The sequence below is a fragment of the Nelumbo nucifera genome, chromosome 3, assembly GCF_055504915.1.
Source record: "Nelumbo nucifera cultivar China Antique chromosome 3, China Antique-T2T, whole genome shotgun sequence".
Classification (NCBI taxonomy): domain Eukaryota; kingdom Viridiplantae; phylum Streptophyta; class Magnoliopsida; order Proteales; family Nelumbonaceae; genus Nelumbo; species Nelumbo nucifera.
Window position 1 is genome coordinate 85,292,281 of NC_142651.1, and position 8,495 is coordinate 85,300,775.

Genomic DNA, 8,495 nt, shown 5'->3' on the forward strand with positions numbered 1-8,495 from the left:
CTCTGGATGAGGTGCTGCTAACCGCCTTGCCGAGGTGCCCAAGCTGTGTATGAGGTGCTTTGACTGATTCCGGGGTGTGTCCCCTTGATTGGGCGACATATGCATCTATCTACGTGGCGCTGAGGTGTTAAGTGGCGAAGGCGGATGTCACATGTCACTAGGTCAACGGAGGGCCAAATCTGCCCTCATCAGTTTCTTAAAGATTTATATGAGTTTCTTAGTGTATCCATGCATATCTTAATTTTTTATCCGTATCCAAAGTGTATCTCAATATGTCTCTTAAACTTGCCTCTCTGATACACATTGTGTTTCCGATACTTTAAACCTTGATGTAACCTCTAAAGTTACTAATTAAATCAAACCTGCAATCTATAATATATTACCACTTTTAATCTATAATTTGTAAGGTAAGTTAAACCTGTAATCTGTAAATTAAATATGTAATCAACCTATTATCTGTAATTGATCTATCAAAAAAAAAATCTATAATATGTAAGAAAGATCAATATCTTCCATTTTATAAATTAAACCTATAATATGTATTCTCTAGTGTAAATATTCTTAAGTTTTGGGTTTATGGCCCTTTTCCATTGTTGATTAAACCTATAAGCTGTATTAAGTTTTGGGCTCTTGGTCCTCTCTTTGCTGTAACCTGTAAACCTGTAACTTAAACATATAACACTTTAAAGGGTAGTTTTGGAGTTGTTGTCCATCACTTATTTTCTGTAAGCATGTAACAAATTAATGAAATAAAACCAAAGAAAACATTAGAGGATTCCAACATTGACACTTACATGTCCAAAAAGTTTCTAGAGTTCAAAAGAAAAAAAACATTGGAGGGTTCCAACGTTGACCCCATAACTGTTCAAAAAGTTCGTAGAGTAAACAAAAAAGAACATTAGGTTATGTTTGGAAACGATGCAAATAAGTGTAAATGCAAATATGTAGAATATAAAACGGTTCATATAAATTGCAAAGTTGGGTTAGTTTTGCATTGACAAAATTAATAGTGGGAGGTTGAAGGAGTTGATGTAGACATTTCTTCAACAAAATAATTCACTTAAGGTAAAACAATACATATAATATATATTATGAAAAGCTAAAAATAAAACAATGCACCTAATGCCATGTCAAAACTAAGAAGGAAAGCCAAATTAATTCATAGGTCAAAGACTGAAAGCTAAATTGATTTACCATAGTCCACAGAGTAGATTAGAAGCACTGCTCTAGTCTTCACTCTTCATCCAAGTAAGGACCCAATTAAATCATAGTAGATGAACCACCGAGGAGTAGGGTATGACCCGAAATGCAAAATAAATAAATAAATAAAATTAATCATCTATAAACAATATTAGAAAAATAGAAACTCCAATATGTGCATTCGACTAAACTAAGCACAATAAAAAAGGATTAATATGTGTACAATGTAGTCTAGGGGTGAGCATTTGGTTTATTCAGTTAAAAACAGAACTGAATAAACCGAATTTTATTAATATTATACTAATACATATTATATGTTATATATATTATTATATTTATGTATACTATAATATATGTATATGTTAATGTATTTTATATAATATATATTATATACATATTATAATATATTATGTTTTATATATTAAAAATATATTATATTATGTATATAAAAATGGTTAATTTGGTTTTTTCGATTAACCGAATTTCCAATCCTGAAAACTGAAACCGAAACCAATTTTTTTTAAAACCGAATTAACTGAACAAAAAAAAACCGAAAACCGAACCAAACAAACCAAAACCAAAATTTCAGTTCGGTTTTTCGGTTTTAAGCGAACAATGCTCACCCCTACTGCAGTCTGCACACAACAGTAGCAAATTAATCAAAGTACAATTTCTAGTATTTTCTGCATTTTTTGTAATTTTCTGGTTTTTTTATTCATAATTTATGCATTTTTTGGTATGTTTTTTTTTTGCATTTTTATGCATTTTTATGCAAAAGTTATGCATTTTTGCACTTTCTACTATTTTTTGCAATTTCTGGTATTTTTTTGCATTTTTTGTAGTTTTCTGTTATTTTTCTATATTTTTTCTGAATTCCCTACAACTTTTCTACATAATTGTTTCATTTTTCATGCATTTCTACAATTTTCTAGTATTGTCTGCATTTTTCTAATTTTTTCTACAAAAGTTTTGCAATTTGTAGTACTTTTCTATATTTTTTGCATTTTCTACAAAGTCTTTGGTATTTTTCTACATAATTTTTGCATTTTTGGGTATACAGGGCAACTCAACCCGTTTTTGTCACGTGGTAGCCTTAGTAGAGATTATTCTCTCAAAAATGTTATTTTCGGGTATACGACCTGACCCATTTATAGCATGTGGTAGACTTGAGAGTTTGTTCTCTCAAAAGTTTTTTTTTTTTTTTTTTTTTTTTTTTTTTTTTTTTTTTTTGTATATGGGTTGACCCGACCCGTTTCTGTATTTATAGGTGAGGGTAAATGGGTTAGTACTTAGTATGGGTGAGGGTGGGTAAGGGCCAATATGAGTGGGTCAAGTGGGTCAATATGGGTGGGTTAGGGTGACCCAAGATTAGGATGGGTTATGACCCTTTAAGAAGCATTGATGATGGGTCATGGTGGGTTGATGGATCAATATGGATGGATTGATATTCAACCCTTACCCAATAGAACCCAACCCACCCATTTGTCACCCCTTTTGCTGATCTAGGTTTGCCGGTTATTTAGATTTTATAACATCGCTTTTGGGATTTGGGAAATGGGAGTTTGGGTTCGGTTAATGGGTTTACGTTTGTAACCTGTTAACTGTTTAAAACTTAATTGTTAATTTATGTATTTTGTTAATTTGGTTTATAATATTTATTATAAAATTATAATATTATTTAAATATACATAATATATATAATTATATATTTATATAAATATATTATATCAGATTATCAGGTTTTCATTTTTATCCCCATCCACGACCCTATTCGCCCTCGCCAAAACACCACATCCGACCCGACCAGGTCGAGGAGTCTAAGTACCCAATGGAGACGGGAAAATTGCCATCCCTAATTAATCCAATAGTTGAAAAGATGACACAACCCTGCATTTCTGATGCGACTGAGCGACCTACACCACATGTCTCACCTAAAGGACAGTTATAATAATTTACAACACCTTGAAGGGCAACCTAGTAATTTTATCGGATGACGTGGGCGTAGCGTGTGCAATATCGCCCGATTGTTACACATTGGTTAAGTTGGCCAGGCCATTAATGCCAACAGGAGCTAATGGTCAGCCACAAGTGCCATGATGTGACACTTGTTCATAGACTTGGGCTTCGGATCGGGCTTGAGTTTCGAGCCAGGCCTATTTAAATTTTAGCGAAAGACAAACCTGAGCCTGGCCCATGAACAGGTCCAAACTATTACAGGCGGAGAAATGGACCAACTTAGGGAGCAGCTATAAGATCCACTACTCTTAGTACAGCTAATGGGAAAGCATCCTGAAGGTACAACTCTCTAAACACTCCTTTCTTACTCCCTTGCTTTCTAGTCACCTTGGCTCACCTTTCGCCTCAACTCACACACCAAGCTCCCCAGTTCATCCTTACTCCCAAATCTATTAATTTGATCATCGAAATCTCCACCCCTAGGACACCACTTCAGGGTCTGACATTTATTTGTAACTATAGATGACCTCCTCATCATCATGATCAACGGTGGCTATCTAAGGAGAAGCCATCCCATTTATGGACTTTGTTTTTCATATGGGATTTCTAATCCTTTCTTAACTCAATAAAATAAAAGGTTACAACAGGGTTGGGATCTTCTTAATTTTCCAAATTATTTTGACCCATTAATCGTTGACCTATGTGGACAATTAGGGTAACTTCAACTGACCTAAGGTACTTTATTAAACTAGGCCTTGTTCATTTTTTGGTAAGTTACTTACTTGGGTAAATGCAGTTACCTGGGTAAGTTTTTCCTATGAAACATTTATCTGGGTAAGTGCATTTATACATGTTCTTTTATTTCTCATGTAAATAAGGTAATGACCATTTTAACCATAAAAATCTATCATTAAAAGGGGCATTTTTGTCCTGTTCAAGTGTTGGCAACTTTCCCTCTAGGTGGGAAAGTTATTTACCCACCTAGGAGATGGGTATCACTTACCCGGGTAAGTGGTACCCAGGAAAATAAACTTTCCCTGATCCCTACATAAATCAGAAAAAAGAACATGGGATTCTTGGTCAATGGGAACCAAAATCTCATTGACCAACTTTCCCCCCTCTCAAAATTTGAAAAAAGAACATGTTCATGAGCTTGAACACGCATATGGGCCCGCAGGCTTAACTTCGGGCCAAAAAGCCCAGCCCACAATAAATTCGAGCCGGGCTCGGGATTTGCCAAAATAGTTTGGCCCGAGCCTGAGCCCGACCCAACCCAACCTATAACTAAACCTAAAAACCCTAGTCGAAGACCCCCTCTTTTTTTCACCTCTTTGCCTCTTTCCTTTCTTTTTCCAACCGAACCATTCTTCTCCACATCCTCAATAGCTCTCATCCTCACACTCTCAGGCAGCCACACAACCGGTGAGGCGGCAAACGTTCACCGGCGCAACAACTCTGGCGGTGAGTCCTCACTCCTCTCTCTCTCTCTCTCTCTCTCTCTCTCTCTCTTTCTCTCTCTGACTCTCTCATTCCTCTTCTCAAATCTCACTTCTCTTTCAAATCTCAAACACCGACGACGTCGAGGCGACAAATATAGGCATCGGCTGTGGCGGTGAGTTCTTTCTTTCTCTCTCTCTCTCTCTCTCTCTCTCTCTCTCTCTCTTTCTCAGACGCGAACTGATCACTATTAAACTTAAAATCGTAGGTCGCAGCTCACAGACCATAGTCACTGCGAACTCAGTTCCGATGAACACAATCACCGGCGAACACATTCACCAGCAAACACAATCGGGCTTCGGGCTCGGGCTCGGGCCCAAGTTGTAGGCCCGTTGGTCAGGCCGGGTTCGTGCTCAGGCCTAACAAATTTTCATTAATAAAGAGTAAAAGCCCGGCCCGAGTCCGGCCCGGCCTGGCCCGGCCCATGAACAGGTCTAGTAACATGTATAGAACATGTATAGAACTAGTAGAGACCTACATGGAATGTGTAACCGGGGACTCTTAAAGTACAAAGTTAAAGGTTTAGCATGAACCTGCTTTTTTTGGTTGTGTTTGGTATAATTGCAGTTTCAACCTGAATCATTTTGCATTAATCAATACAAATTTGTATTTTCTTTACCTCAACTTTCATTCATAAACATCATTGATCAATTCCACACATGCATTTTTCTTGTTGTGACTCTCATATATGATGTTCTTGATCACCAATTTGTATTGATCAACCTAAAACGTTTCAGGTAAAAATAGCAATCCGGCACCAATACAACCTTAATATATAATTTCCCTTTAAAATCTTGCGTGCAGGTAATTTCAGATCTAATAATGCATGACATCTTTATTGTTTGAGACATATTCAAAATATCAACATTGCAAATATCAATATTAAGATAAATATTGCAATAGCTATGAATACACATGGGAAAATCTATGATACCATAAAGACAGTATTAGAAGAGCCTTTTCCGATCAAAGCACTCCCATGAATTTTGATGAATACCACTGATTGGTCACTTATTTTATGGTATTGGTTGATTGGCTGCAAATTTTTCGAATATCATGTCTTTCCAGTTTCCTAGTCGATCCCAATAATAATATATTGGGGAAATTCATATAAATCTCAATAAAAAATGAGTTAATAATACTTATCCAATACTTAAATGATTATAGATCAAGTATTAATATTACATATTTTAATTTTGTTTATGTGAAGTGGAACTACCAGGCTACACTTTGGAATGTTGAATATGGTGGAAAATTTAAAATTTGCATGTATATATGCATAGGAAACCAATATAAATTCCATTAATAGGTACTAGTGTACATAAGGTCTTTCATTGTGCCTAAGTTTGGCTAAAATGGGGGAAAATATAAGTATTAACCTTATATTTTAAATGATAAAAAAAACGAAACTTATGTGATATTATTATATTCTGAGTTAACTTTAAGGATATGCACCAAAACCAAGACAAGTATTGAAATTATATAGTACTATATATAAAATAAAATAAGATATAGATAAAATACTGATTTTAGTGATCAAAATTTCTTCAAATTTTTTTTAATTTCTGGTTGAACATTCATATAATAACACTAATTTTTGTATCAAATGTAGTCTAAAAGCTTTGATAAAACCCATGTTATTCCATCCATTAAAGATGACTTGGTGGTAAGTAAAAACATATGTAAGATTATCTAAGCTCAAATCTTTCTAATAAAGGCATAAGAATATTTTAGTTCTGCATTTAGTGATTAATGGGCATATAAATATGGGATTTGCAATTTGAAACTTGAAAAGGCCACAATTAATGGGATATAAATGCTTGTCACCTATGTATCAAAACTCCATAGAGATACAAATGGTACACTGACACTGGAGGAATGGCGTCAAAATTAGGTCATTCTGCTGCTCATCATGTCACAACCAATAATTTTAAGCCTTTGTTTTACACATATCATGCATCCATTTTATTAATAGTTTCCCAAGTGACCTAAGTTTGCAGATGATCAGAAACATCCATTTGGAGAGCAAATTGTAATCAGATAGATTTTCCTTCATACAATTCCATTTTTAATGGGCACTTTATTATCTCTTTGATTGGAACTAAATCATATACAGTGATTCTGCTCAAGCAGTAGGGCAAGTAGATACTCCATCTTCTCATCTTGCTTTAATTATTAGTGGGAGAGCATTTCATCTACTTTATTGAAAGGAGAGGGTACTAAACCTGAACTTGCTCTGTGGTTTGCAGTGATGGGGTGATGAGTTCTACTTCCATCAGTTTCTTCATCTTTTAAATTTGTACAAAAGAAAATTGCACCATACAAATGAGGTCTGACTAGGCCAATGTTTTAATATGAGCTATTATACACACTGATTGATGCATATTCCTAACAAAAATAGATCTAGCTACTGCATTACTACTATATCTGCACTTCTAACAGCTTCACAAATGGGTTCTCCACTGAAATTGCTCCCTTCTGATGCCCCTTCTACACATGGGTCTTGGCTTGTAGCTGAAGTACTTTGGATAAAGAGATAATTAAGAGCAATATCACAAGCAAATAGAAAATAAAATCAGCAACTTCCATGGAATAACTTTTAAAAATCGATTTAACTCTCATATTTCATGATTCCAGCCTGTTTAATCAAGACCCATTTAGCCCATTTGTGAACAGGGTGCCTTACCTTTGCCCTTAAAAAAGACTTCAGTCTTTGAAAATCACACACAGTCCCATTCATCAGCTTTAGCCACGTTCCTTCACATTTCCAGATTGCCGTGATCAGCTATGAAGAAGTTGTGCAGGTGCAAAGAAAGAAAATTGTTCTTCCTTCCATTGGTTCATTGCATCAAACCGTGGACAGATTCAGGGTGATGTACGTACCCAGAACATATAGAGACATCATCAAAGAACATGTTCTCCATCCCTCTGCAAGATCTTGGGCAAGACCACACAGCCTGCACATGAACAGCGCATCGAGGTAGAGGGCTATCATCAGTTGTTGAAGGAGTCATCGGTGTCCGGCAGGCTTCATCGTGATCACCACACTAGTTTTTGAGCAGCGATAGACACCTACCCCGATGCGGTGTTACACATGAATCAGCTGCGCGGTCTTGAGCAAGATCTCTCAACAAACTACTCCCTCATTATCACATATCAGAAGTAGTGTTCCACTTCCACCATCAACGATCGGCCTCCTCATTTCTTGCCAACTCTGCAAAACCAACAAAGAGCTGATGTTTAGACTTTAGACAGACGGACAAACAGACACACACACACAGAGAGAGAGAGAGAGAGAGAGAGAGAGAGAGAGAAAGGGCTTTATAATAGCATGAAGAAGCAAAAGCAAAAGGAGAAAAGCAGCAAGTTCTTCTGTGGTGAGGAAGAAGTTGCCAAAGTATTGAATTGTATTTATAGAAGAAACTGCAGGACTAGAGCACTTGGAGGTGAGTAAACCTAGCTACCATTGCTAAATTACATATTTGATCTTCTGTGTTGAAGAGAATCACTGGGTTTGCCACTCTTTTGTCATGGGGATCGGAACTAGGGTTGGTAATCTAATTTGTTAAGTAATTAGGCCATATTAAGCGCCAGTTATTTCTCTAGTACTTTTTGTTTGTGGCCAAATAATGGTGGTAATGAAGGAGAATCAGTGCTGTTATCAAAGTGGAATCCCCAAATTTCTACTTTTGTTTGAACTTTGAATGCTTGGAGGCAGTAACCTTCAGAAGACTGTAGCTTGCCATGGGGACTGGGTTCTGGTATTTCCATGAAAAGATGGGTTTTAACACCAAAAGGGGTGGGCTTGCTAGCTGCCTTCCCTTTAAAACCTATACATAGCA

At 36.1% G+C, this 8,495-nt stretch overlaps 1 long non-coding RNA gene across 1 annotated transcript; it reads right to left on the reverse strand.

The window, feature by feature from the left end:
- Positions 1 to 6,698: 6,698 nt before the first annotated feature.
- On the reverse strand, positions 6,699 to 7,920 carry LOC148801564 (uncharacterized). The gene is made up of 3 exons (XR_016083807.1): positions 7,537 to 7,920; positions 7,340 to 7,410; positions 6,699 to 7,175 (listed from the first exon to the last, which is right to left on the reverse strand). It is a non-coding gene; the product is annotated as an uncharacterized LOC148801564 (long non-coding RNA).
- Between the last annotated feature and the right edge of the window lie 575 nt (positions 7,921 to 8,495).